This window comes from Protopterus annectens, chromosome 17.part0 (genome assembly GCF_019279795.1).
Source record: "Protopterus annectens isolate FY-2018-M chromosome 17.part0, PAN1.0, whole genome shotgun sequence".
Taxonomy (NCBI): domain Eukaryota; kingdom Metazoa; phylum Chordata; order Ceratodontiformes; family Protopteridae; genus Protopterus; species Protopterus annectens.
In genome coordinates, this window is record NC_056751.1 from 448,771,817 (window position 1) to 448,793,322 (window position 21,506).

The following is a 21,506-nucleotide window of genomic DNA, read 5'->3' on the forward strand; positions in this document are numbered from 1 at the left end:
GGGAACTTTTAAAATGGGATTGTGTACTTATTTAATTATTGTTTTACTTGATTGAAGTTAGAGGGCTCTTTGTAGGGTATGTTAAGTGAATTGTGTAGTATAGATGTTTATCTGATGAAGTGTTTTAATGGGAAGAAAGTGCTTATCTTTGTGTGTTTTTTAGAATAATAAAAAAACGGTTAGCTTTGGAACCCTGTGTGAGTTGGATTAGGTTTATTTTATTGTTTTTGGGTTTTGCTCCAACTTATAGTTTTGGGTGATTGACTGGCTCCAAAAACTATTGGATCAATTAGACAAAAAAACAAACAAGCAAACAAATAAAAAATCCGGGTACAAGTGCCTAGGCAGTGAGACATTTCCCTGTGGTACATTGGGTTATGGATACATGGCTGAATAATATTCAGCTGCAGAGAAATATGGCTGTTATCTATTATCTGAGGGAAAAGGCAAGCATACATTGTCATGCCCACAGCTTTAATAATCAAGTGCATGGGGTCACAAGACGTAATGAGTGTTGTGCTCAGTGTACAGTACATGTTTATGTGACTACATCATGGTGCTATAGCATGGAGGAAATCTTGCATGCAACTGTAGTCACATTTATGCTTTCAGTTTGCATTTTAGGTAATGTTCCCTAGAAACTGTGAAGGAGTAGCAGTCCACACATACCAATTATAAAGGCACTGCCCATTGTGCACAGCATTTTTACTGCCACTGGGCAGCCTGCTGTTGATGCCTGCCATACTGCTTGCAGTCTCATGTTGCCTTGGATGCATAGACATTGTTTTACTCTGTGCATTTGGTTATTGAAGTCATGGGCATGCTTATAGGGAATTGGCAAAAGCCATATTTCTCTGGAGCTGAATGTCACTTCATCCATGTGTCCCTAATGAAATCTACCACAGGGAAATGTCTCTCTACCCAAACTCAAAAAAATCTTTGTTTATCAAATGATATATATATATATATATATATATATATATATATATATATATATATATATGTGTGTGTGTGTGTGCGCTAAGAACTCAGTTATATTCAACTGGACGTATAAGAGAATTTAAGTACCTTTATCTGCACTTTTTTTAAAAAAAATACAGTATTTAATTTGATTTAAACTGTGTTGAAGGAATATTTAACTCAAGTGGCAGTTATTCTGCTCTTTAGTAACTTGAACTGAAGCTAGTGTGTTATTTGCTAGTAATTACAGGTGTGGGGGTAGCCACATTCTTTGATTTCCTGTCCTTGCCTTTTAAGTGGTGCATTGTGAATTTTTTATTGCTTAAAACCCTCACCTTTGGCCAGCTAAGAACTTGGTTATATTCAACTGGACGATAAGAGAATCTAAGTACCTTTATCTGCACTTTTTAAAAAATACAGTATTTAATTTGATTTAAACTGTGTTGAAGGAATATTTAACTCAAGTGGCAGTTATTCTGCTCTTTAGTAACTTGAACTGAAGCTAGTGTGTTATTTGCTAGTAATTACAGGTGTGGGGGTAGCCACATTCTTTGATTTCCTGTCCTTGCCTTTTTAAGTGGTGCATTGTGAAATTGTTATTGCTTAAAACCTCAGCTTTGGCCGGCTAAGAACTTGGTTATATTCAACTGGACGTATAAGAGAATTTAAGTACCTTTATCTGCACTTTTTAAAAAAAATACAGTATTTAATTTGATTTAAACTGTGTTGAAGGAATATTTAACTCAAGTGGCAGTTATTCTGCTCTTTAGTAACTTGAACTGAAGCTAATGTGTTATTTGCTAGTAATTACAGGTGTGGGGGTAGCCACATTCTTTGATTTCCTGTCCTTGCCTTTTTAAGTGGTGCATTGTGAAATTTTTATTGCAAAAAACCTCAGCTTTGGCCAGCTAAGAACTTGGTTATATTCAACTGGACGTATAAGAGAATTTAAGTATCTTTATCTGCACTTTTAAAAAAAATACAGCATTTAATTTGATTTAAACTGTGTTGAAGGAATATTTAACTCAAGTGGCAGTTATTCTGCTCTTTAGTAACTTGAACTGAAGCTAGTGTGTTATTTGCTAGTAATTACAGGTGTGGGGGTAGCCACATTCTTTGATTTCCTGTCCTTGCCTTTTTAAGTGGTGCATTGTGAAATTTTTATTGCTTAAAAACCTCAGCTTTGGCCAGCTAAGAACTTGGTTATATTCAACTGGACGTATAAGAGAATTTAAGTACCTTTATCTGCACTTTTTTTTTAAAAAAAATACAGCATTTAATTTGATTTAAACTGTGTTGAAGGAATATTTAACTCAAGTGGCAGTTATTCTGCTCTTTAGTAACTTGAACTGAAGCTAGTGTGTTATTTGCTAGTAATTACAGGTGTGGGGGTAGCCACATTCTTTGATTTCCTGTCCTTGCCTTTTTAAGTGGTGCATTGTGAAATTTTTATTGCTTAAAAACCTCAGCTTTGGCCAGCTAAGAAGATAGATTTAAGTAGAATTTTTTTGTTTTTTTTTTTTAAATACAAAATTTAATTTATTTTTTTTGTTTTGAAACTGTGTTGAAGGAAATGGCAACTCAATGGCTCTTTCTTCTCTTCTTCTGAAGACTTGAACTGAAGCTTGCTTGCTTGCTAATTTACAGTGTGGGGGTACATTCTTTTGATTTCCCCTGTCCTGCCCTTTAAGTGGTGCATTGTGAAATTTTTATTGCTTAAAAACCTCAGCTTTGGCCAGCTAAGAAAGTACAGTTGTGTACACCTACCATAAATGTAGATGTTCGAGTGTCTTCACTGTTGCAGTCATAACTGTAGGGTGCTCCTGCCGGCAGGCAGCCCGAGGTTGGCCAGAATCCCAAAGTCTGGGTCCGACGTCGGCTGAACAATCCAGTACCCTGACGTCAGTATGCTCTGGTACATAGCCCTCAGCCGACGCCATCTTCTCCAGCCTTTCTTGCCCTAGATGTCAGAAGTCCCCAATAGATCATAAATGAATTCCACTAGGAAACACAAATACACCACAAAAGAGAGAAAAAGAGGGGATAGGAGGGAGGGAAACACAGACTGCAACAGTGAAGACACTCGAAAATCTACATTTATGGTAGGTGTACACAACTGTACTATGTTCATCGTGTTTCACTGTTGCAGTCATAACTGTAGGGTGGAATCCCAAAGCAGTGAAAAAAGGGAGGAGGATTAGACAGAAGAAGGGGCAGCAAGAAGACCCTGCAAAACAGCAGAGGCAAAGCCTGCCCTGGTCTTAGAGTACAAAGGGAGATTGTAGTGCTTGGAAAAAGTATGCACAGAACTCCAAGTGGCAGCTTCCAAGATATCCTTGGTAGGAACTCCTGAGAAAAGCTGTAGAAGTAGCAGCTGCTCTAGTAGAATGACTTCTCACAGTACCTGGAAATTGTTTCCCATGATGAGTGTAACAAAACCTTATTCCATAAGAAATCCATTTGGAAATAGTTTGTTTGGAAATAGCCTTTCCAAGAGAACTGGAGGCAAAAGAAACAAACAATTGATTAGATTTTCTGAACTCTTTAGTCTTGTCCAAATAAAATCGTAACTGTCTGTGCACGTCCAAGGAATGCAAAATCCTTTCCCCTTTATTCTGAGGATTAGGAAAGAAGGTAGGAAGGTGAATTGTTTGATTCAAAGACACTTTTGAAATCACCTTAGGCATGAAAGTAGGATTGGTTCTCAAGGATACTCTGTCCTGGTGGAAAATAAGGTATGGTTCCACAGCCATGAGAGCTTGCAACTCTGAGACCCTTCTGGCAGAAGTCAAAGCTAACAAAAGAACTGTCTTCCAAGATAAAACTTAATATCTGAAGATGCAGCAGGCTCAAAAGGAGGCAAAGTAAGTTTTTCTAAAACATAATTAAGATCCCAAGCAGGAACAGGAGGGGTTCTGAGAGGCCTTAAATTCTTAGCCCCTCTCAAGAATTGTCTCACCAAAGGATGAGAAAAAACAGGGGGATCAGTATTGAAATGAGCAGAAATAGCAGAAGCATGAATCTTAATGGAAGAAAAGGAAAGTCCATTAGACAAAAGATCCGAGAGGTAAAGCAAAATAGAAGAGAAATCAGGTACCAGAGGGTCCAAGCCTCGGTCCTGCATCCAAATGCAAAATCTCTTCCATTTAGAGGCATAGGATTTCCTAGTGCTAGGCCGTCTAGCTTCCAAAAGAACATCCAAAACTTGTTTGGGAAGACTAGAAGAAATCAAATTCCTTTGAAGAGCCAAGCTGCCAGGCAAAGGGTCTTGAGATTGGAATGAAGCAACCGACCCTGATGCTGGGATAGAAGAGAAGGGTTCAGAGGAAGAATTCAAGGAGGCTCCAAGAACAGATGCTTTAAAGTTGGATACCAAAACTGTCGAGGCCAATTTGGAGCAATCAAGATGAGGAACTTGGGCTTGTCCTGTTTTATCTTTAGTAATATCCGAGGAAGTAAAGGAAGAGGAGGGAAGGCATATCCCGAAAGGTTTCTCCAGCTGAAGGACAGGGCATCCACTTTCCAAGCTGTTTTGTGGAATGACCTGGTGCAAAAGAGAGGCAGCTGATGATTGAGATGGGATGCAAACAGATCTATCTGGGGGCATCCCCAAACTGCAGTAATCCTGTTGAATAAGTTGGTGTCTAGCATCCATTCGTGAGGATCTGAAATGTTCCTGCTCAGGCTGTCTGCTAAGAGATTCTGTTCTCCTGGTATGAATTGGGCCTGGAGATGTAGATTCAGATTTAGAGCTGTTTCCCATAAAGTCATAGCTAGTCTGCAAAGGGGGTACGAATGAGAGCCCCCCTGCTTGTTTATGTACCAAATGACTGTGGTGTTGTCTGTGAAAATCAAAAGAGGTCCTGGATGCAAAAGGTTCTTGAAGGCCAGAAGAGCATTTTGAACTGCCAACATTTCCTTCAGATTGATGTGCCAGTGAAGAGCCTTTGTCCAGGTTCCCTGCTGGCAATTGCCTAGAAAATGTGCTCCCCAAGCATAATCCGAGGCGTCCGTGGTTATGATTTGAGAAGGTTGAGGAAGATGGAAAGGCTTTCCTTCGTTTAAAGCACATACCCTGGACCACCAAAGGAACTCCTTCTGGAGGCAGGGGATCAGAGGAATCAGAGTGTACAGATCTTGGTAATGCTGCGACCATACACTTTTCAGATACCATTGAAGCTTTCTCATATGAAGCCTTGCATTTGGAATTAACAGAATGCAGGAAGCCATGTAGCCCAGTGCCTGCAGGAATTTCCTTGCAGTGAGCTGAGGTAGAGTTGCCAAAGTCTTGAAAATTGAAGCCAGCTGTATTTGTTTTTCTGTAGTGAGGAAGGCCCTTTGTAAGGTTGTATTTAAGAGGGCTCCCAGAAACACCATTTGTTGAGAAGGGATCAAATGTGACTTTTTTGTGTTTACTGAAAATCCCAGTAGGAGGAGGAGACGTTGAACAAAATCCAGATGTTGAAGTAAAAGATCCTTGCTGTCTGCCTGAATAAGGCAGTCGTCCAAACAGGGGTAAATCTGAATCCCCTGGAGTCTGCAATAGGCCACTACTGGTGCCAGGCATTTGGTAAAGACTCTGGGCGCAGTAGATAAACCAAAGGGCAGTATAGAGAATTGAAAGTGTCTCGAACCTGCCTTGAACCTGAGGAATTTCCTGCGTTCCTGTCTGATGGGAATGTGTAAATAAGCTTCCTTTAGGTCCAATGTCACCATCCAGGCGTCCTGAGAGAGCATTGGAATCAGCTGCTGCAGAGTAAGCATCTTGAATTTTGGAATTTCCAAAAAGGTGTTTAACACAGAAAGGTCCAGAATAGGTCTCCATGAGCTTTGTTTTCTTGGAACCAGAAACAGTCTTGAATAAAAACCCTTTCCCATCTCTGAGAGTGGAACAGGCTCTATGGCTCTCATGGCCAGAAGAGCATCCACTTGATTTAAGGCCTCTGACCATTGATGTTTTGGCAGATCTGGCCAACCGAAAGCCCTTGGCAAGGTATGAAAGTGGAATTTGTAGCCTTTTAAAATCACGTCCAATACCCATTTGTCCTGGGTAATATGAGTCCAATTTCTGTAAAAAAGAGAAAGTTTTCCTACGAGAGGGGCATCCAGGTTAAGAGGTCTTGTAGCCCAACCGAGAGAGTCATTGAGTTTGCTTTCTTTGAGACTGGGATCTCTCTTCTCCCTTTGTAGGTGAAGAAGCAGTCCATTGTCTCGATCTGTAGGAGGCCTGAGCTTGGCCACGACCTCTGGAGCGTCTATATCTTCCCCTTTGAGGCCTGTCAGACGTGGGAAAGGACCAATTTTTGGAGGGCCAATTCCTGGAAAATCTAGGAGGCTGAACTTGCAAGAAATCTTTCACAGTTTGCATAGATTTTGCCTTTTCTTCCATCTTTTTAATAACCTCCTCAGCCTTAGATCCAAAAAGAACATCATGCTGAACAGGGGCATCTAATAATTTAGCCTTAATCTGTTCAGGTAAACTTTGTTCACGAAGCCAAGCATGTCTCCTGATAACAGTACCAGAGGCTGCGGCCCTGCAAGAAGCATCCAAAGCATCAAAACCACAATGCAAGCTATGTTTGTTCAGTTGTTCAGTTGCATGCAATACATCCTGTAGTTCCTTATCTTCTGCACATGCAGGAAGAGAGGCAAGCTTTTGCTTTAAGACAGACAAAAGAAATTGCTGATACTTAAACATATGAAACTGGCAATTTAAAGCCCTAACAGAAAGGGTAGCAGAAGTATATACCTTTTTGCCCCACCTGTCTAAGGCACGAGAATCCTTCTCAGAGGGAATAGGATTCTTAGAAGTAGCAACTTTAGCAGCCTTAGAACCCTGAGATATGGTTTCAGGATCTGCAGAAGGATTCTTAAACAAGAACAAATGAGACTCAGGAACCCTATAAAACCTATCAGGCTTAGAGGGAGCAGGAGGCATGAAATCAGGATTCAAATTAGCCTCGGAAAAAGCATCATCCACAATGTCAAGAACAGGAGGGATAGCCAAAGGCCTATGTTGAGGAAGAAGAAGGAATTCTCTAAGCCTCTTCTTGGAAGCAGAATAATCCTGACCTTCCCAATGAAAATGTTCCCTCATCTCATGTAAGGTTTCCCCAAAAGAAAAATCTTCTGGTGGAGAAGCAGAGGGCAAGGAGTCCTCAGCATCCGAATCCTCATAAGGAGGAAAAGAAAATTCCTGATCAGAGGAAGAGACAGAAGATATAGAAGCCTGGTCAGAGGAATCCACAGGAACATCCTGTCGAGGCCTTTTCTCGGGGGGGGGGGGGGTGAGAACCCCTAATCATAGAGAGCAAATCTTTAGCCATCCTTAACAATTGCTTCTGTGTCCTGGGAGTAGATTCAGAAGTAGCTTGAGCAGGAGCTTTGGACTTAACAGGAGTCTTTGTCTTTGCCTTTGAAATAGTGATGTGAGTAGGCCTGAACACCCCCTCAGAAGCCGGTACCTGCACAGCGGTTCCGGACCCATCCGAGGGAGCGACGTCCGAAGGTCCTGCAGCAGATAAAAGAGAAGGCCTTGATGGCTCCCCATGGGAGTCCGTATCGGCCATCGGTTCAGAAGTGGCAGACGACAGGGGCTGCAAAAGCGCCTCACTGACGACAGCCGAACCGGACGCCTGCTCCAGCTGCAACGAGTCCTGTTTGGACCTCGGAGGCCTGTCCTTGTCTTTGCTTCTTTGAATTCGGTAGTATCCGGCGACATTCTATAATTGAAGCGCCTGCCAAAGTAATTCAGAACCCAGTCGTACCTGCGCTTGATAGTACGAGAATTAAACCTGGCACAGAACCGACAACAAGAAACGACGTGGTCAGGGCCTAAGCAAGGTAGACAGTAAGAGTGGAAATCTTTATGAGGTATTTGTTTCCCACACGTAATACAATTATTAACTTTTTCTGACATCGGAGGAACAAGAAAAAGATTCCCCAACGGGGTACTTAGCTTTGAGAAGAGAAGTAAGAACTTCGGACTGACAACAACCAAAAACGCTGTTCGAAAATCGCCAACCAACGACTTGCGAGCTGCTTTCCACCGCACGGCAAGAAAGACTGGAGAAGATGGCGTCGGCTGAGGGCTATGTACCAGAGCGTACTGATGTCAGGGTACTGGATTGTTCAGCCGACGCCGGACCCAGACTTTGGGATTCTGGCCGAACTCGGGCTGCCTGCTGGCAGGAGCACCCTACAGTTATGACTGCAACAGTGAAACACGATGAACATCTTGGTTATATTCAACTGGACGTATAAGAGAATTTAAGTACCTTTATCTGCACTTTTTAAAAAAAAATACAGTATTTAATTTGATTTAAACTGTGTTGAAGGAATATTTAACTCAAGTGGCAGTTATTCTGCTCTTTAGTAACTTGAACTGAAGCTAGTGTGTTATTTGCTAGTAATTACAGGTGTGGGGGTAGCCACATTCTTTGATTTCCTGTCCTTGCCTTTTTAAGTGGTGCATTGTGAAATTTTTATTGCTTAAAAACCTCAGCTTTGGCCAGCTAAGAACTTGGTTATATTCAACTGGATGTATAAGAGAATTTAAGTACCTTTATCTGCACTTTTTTAAAAAAAATACAGTATTTAATTTGATTTAAACTGTGTTGAAGGAATATTTAACTCAAGTGGCAGTTATTCTGCTCTTTAGTAACTTGAACTGAAGCTAGTGTGTTATTTGCTAGTAATTACAGGTGTGGGGGTAGCCACATTCTTTGATTTCCTGTCCTTGCCTTTTTAAGTGGTGCATTGTGAAATTTTTATTGCTTAAAAACCTCAGCTTTGGCCAGCTAAGAACTTGGTTATATTCAACTGGACGTATAAGAGAATTTAAGTACCTTTATCTGCACTTTTTAAAAAATACAGTATTTAATTTGATTTAAACTGTGTTGAAGGAATATTTAACTCAAGTGGCAGTTATTCTGCTCTTTAGTAACTTGAACTGAAGCTAGTGTGTTATTTGCTAGTAATTACAGGTGTGGGGTAGCCACATTCTTTGATTTCCTGTCCTTGCCTTTTAAGTGGTGCATTGTGAAATTTTTATTGCTTAAAACCTCAGCTTTGGCCAGCTAAGAACTTGGTTATATTCAACTGGACGTATAAGAGAATTTAAGTACCTTTATCTGCACTTTTTAAAAAAATACAGTATTTAATTTGATTTAAACTGTGTTGAAGGAATATTTAACTCAAGTGGCAGTTATTCTGCTCTTTAGTAACTTGAACTGAAGCTAGTGTGTTATTTGCTAGTAATTACAGGTGTGGGGGTAGCCACATTCTTTGATTTCCTGTCCTTGCCTTTTTAAGTGGTGCATTGTGAAATTTTTATTGCTTAAAACCTCAGCTTTGGCCAGCTAAGAACTTGGTTATATTCAACTGGACGTATAAGAGAATTTAAGTACCTTTATCTGCACTTTTTAAAAAAAAATACAGTATTTAATTTGATTTAAACTGTGTTGAAGGAATATTTAACTCAAGTGGCAGTTATTCTGCTCTTTAGTAACTTGAACTGAAGCTAGTGTGTTATTTGCTAGTAATTACAGGTGTGGGGGTAGCCACATTCTTTGATTTCCTGTCCTTGCCTTTTAAGTGGTGCATTGTGAAATTTTTATTGCTTAAAAACCTCAGCTTTGGCCAGCTAAGAGCTTGGTTATATTCAACTGGACGTATAAGAGAATTTAAGTACCTTTATCTGCACTTTTTAAAAAAAATACAGTATTTAATTTGATTTAAACTGTGTTGAAGGAATATTTAACTCAAGTGGCAGTTATTCTGCTCTTTAGTAACTTGAACTGAAGCTAGTGTGTTATTTGCTAGTAATTACAGGTGTGGGGGTAGCCACATTCTTTGATTTCCTGTCCTTGCCTTTTTAAGTGGTGCATTGTGAAATTTTTATTGCTTAAAAACCTCAGCTTTGGCCAGCTAAGAACTTGGTTATATTCAACTGGACGTATAAGAGAATTTAAGTACCTTTATCTGCACTTTTTTAAAAAAAATACAGTATTTAATTTGATTTAAACTGTGTTGAAGGAATATTTAACTCAAGTGGCAGTTATTCTGCTCTTTAGTAACTTGAACTGAAGCTAGTGTGTTATTTGCTAGTATTTACAGGTGTGGGGGTAGCCACATTCTTTGATTTCCTGTCCTTGCCTTTTTAAATGGTGCATTGTGAAATTTTTATTGCTTAAAAACCTCAGCTTTGGCCAGCTAAGAACTTGGTTATATTCAACTGGACGTATAAGAGAATTTTAGTAACTTTATCTGCACTTTTTTAAAAAAAATACAGTATTTAATTTGATTTAAACTGTGTTGAAGGAATATTTAACTCAAGTGGCAGTTATTCTGCTCTTCAGTTATTCCCACCCACCCTCCCTGTTTTTATTTTGGTGTTAATCTTGGTGGCCTTGAAACTGCCCGCCCCTCAGCCTGCCTCTGGGCCCATCTCATTTGCTCACTCAACTGAGTGCAGTGAGATCATATTCTGATTTCAGGCACTCCTACTGTGTAAAAAGAGAGCATCTAGGAAACGGACAAAAAAAAAATTAAGCTTATTTACTGCCTTTCCTGTTAAGTGGTATAGACTATTTGTAGGCTTCTGAGCCCCCAGGCCCTTCTGTGTTTGAGGGAAGCCTTCTAGCTTGTTTTTTTTTGTTTTTTTTTTTCCTTATAACTAGCCAGTTTTCTAGTTTCACCACTCAAATCTGTTTCTTTGATCTCAGCACAAAAAAAAAAAAAAAAAAAAAAAATTATCTGCTTTTACTGTACTTGTGTTTCTACCTACTTCATTTTACTTTTGCATCATCTTAAAATACTCAATTGTATTTATTACTGCTTGGTGTAACTCATTCTAAGCCTTTTGGTTTAAACACTTGGGCTTCGGACCAGTTGTTTTGCACTGTGAGGGTTTGTGGTCTGCACTGTTGTGGCAGAACAGGTAGCTTACATCCTTCTAGGTTGGGAACTGCTGATTGAGGGTTCAGTGTCTGTTATTCTAAAAGTGTATTAATTCTGGTTTAAGCACTTGGGCTTTCAGGCCAGTTATTTTACATTAAGAGGGTTCGTGGTCTGCACTCTTGTGGGAGGAGAGGCTGGACTCTGCCCTTCTGAGCTGGGAATTTCTGGTTAAAGGCTTATAGTGCATGCATATCTGAACTGCTTCTTACTGACGTTGGTGCGCCTTGTTTGCTGTGGCATAGACTGGATTCGGGCCTGCTGGATCTAGCTTTGTTTGTGTAACTTGAGCACTAATCCAGACATTCTCTAAAGTATTCAATTGTATTTATTACTGCTTGGTTGTAACTTGATTAAAGTGTAGCTATCATTCTAAGTCTTTTGGATTAAGCACTTGGGCTTCAGACCAGTTGTTTTACATTAGGAAGGTTTGTGGCAAGCACTGTGGTGGCAGGACAGGTAGCTTTCATCCTTCTAAGTTGGGAACTGCTGATTGAGAGCCCAGTGTCCAAGGGTATTAGTTCTGGTTTAGGCACTTGGGCTTCAGGCCAGTTATTTTACATTAAGAAGGTTCGTGGTCTGCACTCTTGTGGGAGAAGAGGCTGGACTCTGCCCTTCTGAGCTGGGAATTTCTGGTTGAGGGTTTATAGTGCCTGAATATTTGAACTGTATCTTACTGAAATTGGTACACCTTGTTTGCTCTAGCATAGACTAGATCTAGGCCTGCTGAATCTAGCTTTGTTTATATGCTTGTTGTTTGTTTGCTTGTTATTTCCCTGGAAGCTAATTCCACCTAATATGCGGCTTCTCAGCTTCTGTGGATCACTAGTGATATCTGCATTGCTTACTGTACTAGTTCCTTGTTTCACTTGAAAGAAAGTTACTGTTTGTCGTTTTGCATTTAGTTACTTGTAACACATTGCACTCAAGTTACCTGGCACTTGCTCACTAAAGCAATTATATAAGTCAGCACTAAAAATTAAAAGCACTACACCCTCACTCCCCACTGGCCTTTGTTTTCAATTATTAAGGAATTCCCAATATTATTCTAGCATGTCCAAAGGTCAGTTGTCAATCTCCTCTCTGGTCCAGCTGGTGAATCTGGGAATCTTGAGGCAATGTTATAACTGCCTCATGTACACAGACAACCCTCTCCTCCTCCCACATAACACAAATACTTGCGAGAGATGCAGCTATTTAGCCAAACTGGAGGCTGAGCTCTCTCAACTCAGGACTGGCAAGACCAGACAGGAGGAGAAGGCAACTACACACACCACAAAACCAGCCTCACATAATGCTACCACACCACTGAATCAAACACATAAACACACAATGACATACTCAGAGGCTCTGAGTAAAAATTTACCTAAACAGCAGAGGCCTCCAAAGCAGACACCCAAACAACTGCTACCTCAAGACACCCCACAAGCAACACATAAACCACAAATGCAGTGTGCAAAGCAGTCACAGCCCTTAAGGCCAAATACAACACCAAACATACTTGTCATAGGTGACTCCATAGTCAGACACACTGACGTCCCACTCACCAGGCTGAACAAGGAGAGGGTCACAGTAAGCTGCCTATCGGGTGCTAGAATCCGCCACATAACACAAGCACTCTGGTCACTCCACGGCAAGTACAAATATGACACAGTCATTGTCCATGCTGGTGTGAACGACCTGAGACGCACCTCCCTGGACTACATGAAAAGAGACATAGAGGAGCTCTCTGATTATGTAGCCCAGGCAGGTATGACCCTGACCCTGAGCAGTATCCTTCCTTCACCAAGAATGATGCCACAATATAGAGACAAGATGATCAGCTTTAACAATTGGCTTAATGTCTGGTGTCATTCAAAGGGGATCCAGTGTCTGTCTGCCTGGGATGACATGCTTGACAAGCCATGCTGCTTCGCAAGGGACGGCTTGCACCTGTCACCCTGGGATTCCGGATATTGGCTAAGGTTCTTGCCACCCCCATAGTGCCTTTTTAGGCAAGGCTCAAATTCTAAACCTACCACCCTAGAAAACAAAAATGGGAAGAAACTGAGGGTAATGCTGCTCAATGCCAGAAGTCTAAATCTCAAAATGCACGCATTCGAGGCCCTTCTCAGTATGGAGAACATCGATGTCTGTGCTGTAACTGAAACCTAGTTCAAGGCTCCTGAGAGCACCCCGGCACTATTAGGTTTTACCTCATATCATGCGTTCTGGCCCCAAAACCCGGACCACACCACAAAAGGAGGGGGGTGTATCCATATTCATAAAGGATACCCACACCTCCAGGTTGGTGGCAACGCACGAAGCTTCGGAAACCATCCAGGTGCAACTAACCATAGGCAAAACTGCTCTACAAATTGTAGCATGCTACAGGCCACCCTCTCAAACTCAGGAACCCCACACAACCTTCCTGAAGACACTGGAGGGTATAAATGTATCTCCAAACACCATCATATTGGGTGACTTCAACTACCCGAATATAGACTGGGAACATTACTCAAGCCCTAACTTTCTAGCCCAACGGTTCCTGGAGTTCATAAATTCAAATGCCATGGAACAGCTAGTCACTGTTCCCACGAGAGGAGAAAATATACTAGATCTCATTATCACAAACATGGGGACAAAATGCTCCACACCGAACGTATATCCCACATTGGTGAGATCTGATCATAAACTAATCTCACTGGAAATCCACATACCGCCCCCACCCCAAACGAAAAAGTCCACAGTGAAGAACTTCTAAAGCAAACTTCACACTACTCAAGACTGGTGTGGTATCCTTCAAGGCCCCTGAGCCAGTGGAAACCACAACCCAAGCTGCGGAAGCCCTTACAAATGCCTTCTATGAACACCTCCAGGACTGCATGGATCAGGCAATCCCAAATAAAACCAAGACTCTTTCCACAAAGGGCAAACGTCCAGTCTGGTGGACCCCAGCCATTAACAAACTTTACAATAAGAGGAGAAAGCTATTACATGATAGAACAAAATCCATAAAAGGGAAGTCACCCTGATCATTATTAGTAAAAAATACGAGCACTCATAAAATCAACTAAGGCCAATTTTGAGAGAAAAATTGCCATGGATTCAAAGGACAATCATAAGGCCTTTTTCAGCTATGTTAGGAACCTGGGTGGAAACTCCCAGATATGCTCAGAATTAGTCCAAAATGATACAAAAATCACTGAACCCACAGACATTGCCAACATACTGGCAGACAGGTTCAGTGCAAACTTCACCCCTCTCCCCTAAAGGAGAGATAACTATCCCAGCAGAGTGTAGCCTCCCAGACATCTCAAATGCGCAGGTGAAAGCTGCTCTCTCTAAAGCTAAAAACACAGCATCAATGGGACCGGATGGTGTCCCCGGCTGTGTGCTACACGAGCTAAATGAGGAATTAAACCCGTACATAAGGCAGCTGTTTAATCTCAGCCTTACCACAGGATACGTGCCCAAGGAGTGGCGTACGGCAACTGTGGTCCCACTCCACAAAGGCGGTGCCTCTACGGACCCTGGTAATTACCGCCCCATAAGCTTAACAAGTCTAGTCTGCAAAGCTATGGAGACACTGGAGGGTATAAATGTATCTCCAAACACATTGGACCCGACCTCATAAACAAAGATATAGGGGACTTGCAGACATTGGACCCGACCCAGTTTGGCTTCGTCAAGGGCAGATCATGCCTTTTAAACTTGGTCAACTTCTTCGAAACAGTCACCAAGGCCATTGATGAGGGAAAGGAAGTCCATACAGCCTACCTTGACCTTGCAAAGGCCTTCGACACAATACCCCACTCGGGTATTGTAGAAAAACTTACCAGCTTAAATGTAAACCCATATGTCACAAGATGGGTTGCAAACTGGCTTAAGGACAGAACCCACAGGGTTAGAGTTGCTGGCGCTATGTCAGACTCCAAGCCGCTCACAAGTGGTGTCCCACAGGGCTCGGTCCTTGGCCCCCTATTGTTCGGCATCTACTTCTCAGAAGTACAGGCCAACATGGGAGGACTTTGGCTGACAAAGTTTGCAGATGACTGCAAACTGGGCCATAGTGGAAAGTGCATCGGACACGGATATCCTTCAGAAGGGACTCACGGAAACAGATAGCTGGTGCCAGAGCCATGGCCTGAAGTTAAACGCCAAAAATGTATAGTCATACCCTTCGGGAAAAACAAGGTAACCCCAAGCTACCATATAGGTGGCAATCCACTAAGCACAGAAGAGGTTATCAGGGACCTGGGGACCCAGGTTGACAGTGGCCTTTCTTTTGACACTCACGTTGCTAAAGTGGTTAGAAAGACCTTCTACATTGCCCACCTGATCATGAAGGGATTCACATCCAGATCTAGTGAGGTCATTGTTCCCCTGTACTCTTCACTTATCAGACCAATGATCGAGTACAATGCCCCATTCGGGATGTATCTCACCCGACATCTGCAGCAATTGGAGAGACCCCAAAAGTTCCTCACCAAAAGGATAAAGGGACTCCAAAATCTGTCATATGCTGCCAGATTGAAGAAACTCCAGCTCTATTCAGTTGCATACCGTCTGCTCAGAGGTGACATGTGCCTGACATACAAGGCCATGTCCAACCCGGAATTAATGGACATGCTCCACCTCAAAAAATCCAAATCCACCAAAACCACTAGAGCAAGCGACTTAAACCTTAGCACGGATATAAATAGGACGTGCTGGAGGGATGGATTTATCACTCAGAGACTCCTATGCTGTGGAATAAAATCCCGTCCATGTGAGGCAGAGCACCTCGCTGGCTCTGTTCAAGAGAAATCTTGACCTGTGGATGGGAGATCATAGGTTTATCCTGAATCATATCTGTGTCACTGCTGGACAGAGGCACAACAAACTAATGGGCACAGTATTTTTTCATATAAGGGGTGGCGTAAGCCACAAAAATTTGGGCTAGGCTTATAAATGCCTTAGGGCAGATAGCCTAGTATAAACCTATGAACCTATGAACATATATATATATATATATATATATATATATATATATATATATATATATATAAAATTGGTGTATGGCAAGATTATATATTAGTTGCTCTAAAGAAGGTATATGCCTCCTCAAAATTCATCACATGTATAGGTCTGTAATTGTAGGAATGTACACACATCTACTAACATCTACTGACCTCATCAGATTCAAAAATAGTGAACTTTTTGAAATATGAATAGAATAGAATTATTATAAGTCTAAGATGACATCTTTCCTTAGTTTAGAAGAAGCATTTCAATGTCAAATGAGAAAGGAAATAAAACCAAGTCAAACAGCAATGAAATAAAAAAGAATATAAGGAAAAGGATCAGATAAGAAGAAAGAAAAGTGGAACAGCCATAAATATAGTGACAAGTACAAATATGTTCTGGAACAATCTCATGTTGACCAAGACTTGATACAGGAAAGCCTAAGGAGAGGTGAATTGAAGCCAAAAGATGATAGACTAGTAAATATAGCCCAGAAAAGTGGACTATGCACATACTCATTTTCAAAGTCCATTGAAAAAGAATGAGAAACGAATAAATGGAGGGTCTATGAAAAAGAAATGGAAACAGTTGCACATCTTGTTGCTGGATATGGTCCATTCATGGCAGAGGGCCCATATACTAAAAGGCCCATTAATGTGGCAAGATGGTTGCATTGGGGATTGTGCTAACACTACAATATAAAAGTAGCTAAGAAGAATTGGAAACATGAACCACAAAACAATATAGAAAATAATGAAGTTTATATTATATGGGATCATGAATTACCGATAGCTCAAAAAATAGATGCAAGAAAGAAGTAGTCCATGAAAAAGATAAACGTAGCATTGATAATTGAATTGGCTACACCTAGCAACTGCAGTGTCTTATATACAGAAAGATACAAAGTCATAAAATACCAGAATTTAAAGACAGAAATGAGAGCAGTGTGGAGGAAAGATACCCAGACTGTTCCAATAGTTTGTAGTAGTAGGGCTAAAAAAGGAATTTATAGTCATGTGTAGATATGCTACCAATACATATGACCCACATGCATTACAGAAGGAGGCAATTCTGAGCACACTGTGCTAAGAAGAGTTAACTGTATCCACACTGTTAATAACTAACTCTTCCACATCTTTACCAGCTTCTTTCATAACTTTATACTTCTGTTTTATCTTTTAACACAGAGTTTTTACCTGTAAAACAAATCTGTACATTAAATAGACTTAGATTGTTGGACAGCAGAAGACTGTAGATTACAAAACGTATACATTTTGTTTCTGACTACTCTTTGAAATACTGTCTTTGAGCCTTTTGCATGTAACTTGTGCTTTCTGAATTTGGAAAATGGCTAAAAAGTGTTCATGCATGAGCATATCCACCCCATCAACACAGAAAGAAAGAAATGAAGAATGACTACACCAGTAGAAGACATCTCTATATGCCTCAAGAACTACCTATGTTGACATTTCTGTTTAAGGGTTGATCTGTCTTTATGTTGACATCACTCTGGCAATGAATACCACACCCTCAGTGGCAGCAGTTATGCTATGTTATGCTGCACTACACTCAGCAAAGCTCACAAAATGTACCATAAGACTGGTCTCACTAGCCTCAGCACTGGAATGCTTTCCCTTTAGATGGGGGAAATATAGCTTATACAGTTTACTTCATACAGACAGTAAAACATAATAATCGCAATACTTATTTTGCATAAACCTGCACAAAGAATATATCCAATGTATCCACTAATGTGAGCTAAAAGTCACTTGAAAAGCCAAGGATCATTGGAGGCATGCAGATGTATTCTAAAATTAAAGAAAGCTGTGGTGCATATTACGCTCAACATAAATGACTGTGCTTAAAACAATCAGCTATCTGAACTGGTGATTAAAATATAATAAGAGGTGCACCTTCTTTCTTTGTTAATGTCCGGGAGCCCCTACTACATTGAGGGAATAGCACACATCATCTTTTCATTTGTCTCCACCTTTGTAATATTTCCCTTTGTTTCAGGGTGAGGGAACACCACTGTATTGTTTTCTTTTTTAGAAGTTGCTGTTCCTGCTGAAAGGGTACTTCAGTATTCTGTCATATCTGGCTTAGTATTATCCCTTCTGGTGGACATACCACTCAAATATGACATGATGTATCTGTTGCCCACACTACTTGTTAGTTGTTTTTCCTGTGGAAATTTTAGCTGCAACAGCAGCAATGGTTAGTGATCATTGGACAAGTGTCATCCTGGCAAATGGACCAACACATATAGGTGCACTTGATAAAGGAAAAAAAAAATATTCCTAGCAAATACCATGATTGTCTCTCTCACACTGGGGAAACATACTCAAATGAGTGGCTACATTATGTTAGCAGTGATAGATACTGTCTTAGAACTTTGGACTTTATAAATATATGGGAAGAATGTCCACTGGACTCTATCAATATGGACCATTAAAGTGAACAGATATACACATCTTTGAGAACAGGATGGATTATTAAACAAATTCTGATCTTTACCTAAATAAATCTTCTTAAGGCTTAACAAAAAGTCCACAGAAAGTACCTTCAGCACATTACCATATAGCAGAGTTACAATCTCTTTCTGTGTCTCTCTTTCTCACTCAGCTCCTTTCAGCAACTCTCTCTTCTGAATTCCTATTGCAGGAATGTTATCCAGCTCTGCATCTTCATAAAGATCCTCATCTACTTCTGCTGTCTCTGTTCCAGAGGCATTGCTGAGGACATCAACTCCATCTTCCAAGAACGGCAAGCAACACTCTAGAGGAGCTTTCATTTGCAACTTTTTAGACAGCTTTAATTGCTTCATTAAGTAAACCTGCTATGGCTAATGTAGCAATGTTTCTTTTTACTCTTAAAGAAACATACTTACTATGGTAAAGAAACATTCCTACTGAAAGTAAAATGTACTTTATTTACTACAAGTTCAATATAAGAGTTCTTACACTACTTACATTCATGCTTACAAACTACTGGGTCACTTGTGCTTCACCTTGCATCAAGATTCACCGCCCTATGTCACTCTATCTTTCAAGTAGAGTCATTCATTTCATCGAACATTTGAAATGTTGAACAATTGTTTTTGCCAACTTGAAATCTCATAATAATGTTGGTACCTGTACAGCCCGAAGTAGGTATTTGTCTTTTCCAAAATGCAGGCTTGGAATAGGTATATGTAAGGTTTAGTGGCTGCTTTACAAAGAACTTAATTTTACTGGGAGCATTTGTGGAAAATAAGCTACATTTTGGTTTTAAGAAGAACTGGACAATATACAGACCCTTTGAGGTTGATGATGGAAAACTGAAATAAAACTTTATGCAGATAAAATTAATAAATAATACATGTACATGACACATATCCATGTGAATATGTTTGTACATTTTGGTGACTTCAGTACTAAGAATGAGAAAAATACTTTGCATATGCATGAGAATAATGCTTTGCATCTCCATATAATGAGTGGGAAATTATGCACAATTTCAAATTTCATGATTTTTGAGAAACTGATTAGTTGAAATGGTGTAGGTATATTTCAGATTAACTCAATTTCAAATAGCTTTACTGGCAAAAACTGTATTGCAAATAAATAGACCACCAGGACCTGCAGATGGAGTACAGTATTGGGAGTGTATGCTAAAAGAGCAAATTGTAGCATTAACTATTGGAAAATATAACAATTTGGGTATATAAAGGTGCCATTTTGTTCCAATGCTCACAATGTCAGAAGAAGAGGAACAACACGAAAACTTGAAGAGCTGCTAACAACTGTTTTAGAAGAGAGACTTGTTTCTGAAGAACTTCTGAATATTCTACGACACAATCTGGCAGTTTAGCTGAAAGAGAATTAAAGCTATGAGCTACTGACAAGCTTCAGCCACTACTCCTGTGACTAACTGCAGACTGTCTGATATTTGCATACAATGGGTCTACTAAGTCCAAAAAAAACAGGAATTAAAGTGCTCAACACCAAAACGACCAATAAAAATGTTAAAAGAGCACTTTGGAAAAAAACACCAAGCTGCTGAGTGCAATTCTTTAATAATTCCACAGTGAGAATGATGCACAGTCCAACAAATACACATTTGTATTTGTTGGACTGTGCATTGTGTTCACTGTGGAATTATTAAAGAATTACACTCAGCAGCTTGGTGTTTTCATCCAAAGTACTCTTTTAATAGTTTTTTTTGGTTGATACAGTGGATCTACCTTATTATAAAAAACAGAAACAAAGAACCAAACAAGTGAACAAATAAAAAAACACCATACACTTTAACAGCAGTCTAAAACATGATACCAATCATTTGTCAGCTAAGTTGCCTATTCCAAACTTGAACTTGCAGTATCTTTAATATTCCCCTTTTAAATCTTCATCTTATGCCCCTAAAGTTATAATGGCAATGATATCCTTCAGTGGTATTCCACAGTTTAATGCCACAGTCTCTGTAGTAAATTCCCCTTTGGAACAGTATGGTGCAACATCAGTGTCATGAATCCTAAAGTGAAGTCCTTTTAACTGAAAAGATGAAAATAAATTTAATCAAACATGAAGTTATGGTCAACTGCTAAAAAATGTACAGAAAATACATACAAAATAAATACAATCTTTATTTCACATTAACATTACAAGAAGCTTCTACCTCTTGACTTAAATTGCCTCTCCAATCAAACTGCCTACACTCCAAAAAATTAGGTCTGTTCTTAATTCCTGCCATCAACAAACTCTAATTCAAAATCATATGCCCCATATTAATAAGCTTAGGGTATTTTTACCGGTTCCTACAATTCTCTAAGCATTTCATATTTTGTAATACTGAATCCAAGGTTAGATTTTGAGAGTTTTATGAACATTCAACTCTGGCAGCCTAATTAAAATAAAATGTAAAAAAATATATAGGAGTATTACAACCGGATAGTTCAGATCATAGTTTATTGTAGTTTTCCCTCATTGTTTGAGAGTAAGCATTGATAAAACTATGGCTGGCATTCATAGCTTTTTGCACAAATGTTGGGTATCCCTGATGCTTATGAAAGAGAATAGCAAAGGCATGATTCATAGAGACCATTTACACTAATATGAAATGCATTAAAAATAATGATGCAAATGAGAAATGTTGTATAAGCAGTGCATGTTAATGAAGTGGTTTTGACATTTATAGTCTGACATCCATGTGTTAAGCACATTTGTTGTTAAAAGTAATGCTTCCCTTTGATATTAGAGTTGTAATACACAAACTTGCCCCCAAGCCATTCCTTCAGCAGTTTGTCCAAGTATACATAAGGACTTCCCCTGACACACAAATTAATTATTTCTCCCAGCAACCTCTTCATTAGGGTGTTTTAAATATCCACAAGCACTAAAATGACACAAAATAAATTATTTTGCCCAGCAATCATATCAGTAGACTAGCCATGTATGCACAAACACTTCTCTGACACACAAAATAATGATTTCCCCTAGCAGCCCCTTCAGTAGTATCTCCAGCAAGCAACCCTTTCAGTAATATATGAAAGTACACACAAGCACCAACATGAGACATTTCCCCACTGAGCCCATCAGCAATATGTCTAAGTATGCAAAGACATC

At 40.0% G+C, this 21,506-nt stretch overlaps 1 long non-coding RNA gene across 2 annotated transcripts in view; it reads right to left on the reverse strand.

The window, feature by feature from the left end:
• The window catches only part of LOC122791358, a 537,225-nt gene that overhangs the window by 32,304 nt on the left and 483,415 nt on the right, over positions 1–21,506 (reverse strand). The window lies entirely within an intron of this gene.